Raw genomic sequence first — 832 nt, 5'->3', positions numbered from 1 at the left:
GGGGAAGAAACAGTAAATACAATGCAAACATAAGCATGACGATGCGTGACATGACAATGAGCGGTGCTAGGTGTGCCCTAACGCGGCAGTAGGTGGTACCGGCGAAGGGGGGGAACATCCGGGAAAGTACTCCCGATGTTTCGCATTTTCGGACAGACGGACCGGAGGGGGAAAGTTCCATGTTCGCTATGCTAGGAATGTGTGGCTGACAAACGGACTACGTATTCGGATTCGTCTTGTCGTTCTGAGCAACTTTCATGTACAAAGTTTTTCCATCCGAGGTACGGTTTATTTTATATTAAATTTTAAAGATTTAAATCATTTTTAGAATTTAATAAATTAATTTAATTCGAAATTTAATTAATGCATCAGCATGACGTCAGCAGTCAACGTTGACCTGGTCAACCTGACAGGTGGGTCCCACCTGTTAGGGGCTGTTAGCTAATTAACAGTAGTTAATTAGGTTAATTAGTTATTAAGTTAATTAATCTTAATTAGTTAATATTAACAGGATTAATTAAGTTAATTAATTATCTTAATTATTGATTTACTTATTTATTAATTTTTATTAATTAAATTTTTTTAAATCATTTTTTTAACGTTCTCTGGGCGGGGCCTATGGGTCATAGGCTCCAGGGGCCTAAGCGGGCGCACGGGCTTGCGGGCGTGCGGGCTAACGGGCGCAGGGGCGCCTGGCGTGAGGCGAACCCGGAGGCTGTTCGGGCGAGGCCATGGACGAGGCCGCCGGCGCCCACGACGCCGGCCAGGAGGGGCGGCGGAGGGCTGCGGGCTGCGCGGGGGTGGAGGTAGTGGCGGGGCTGGCCGGAGCGGG

Source organism: Triticum aestivum, chromosome 1D (genome assembly GCF_018294505.1).
Source record: "Triticum aestivum cultivar Chinese Spring chromosome 1D, IWGSC CS RefSeq v2.1, whole genome shotgun sequence".
In the NCBI taxonomy this organism is placed as follows: domain Eukaryota; kingdom Viridiplantae; phylum Streptophyta; class Magnoliopsida; order Poales; family Poaceae; genus Triticum; species Triticum aestivum.
This window is presented reverse-complemented; position numbering follows the sequence as displayed.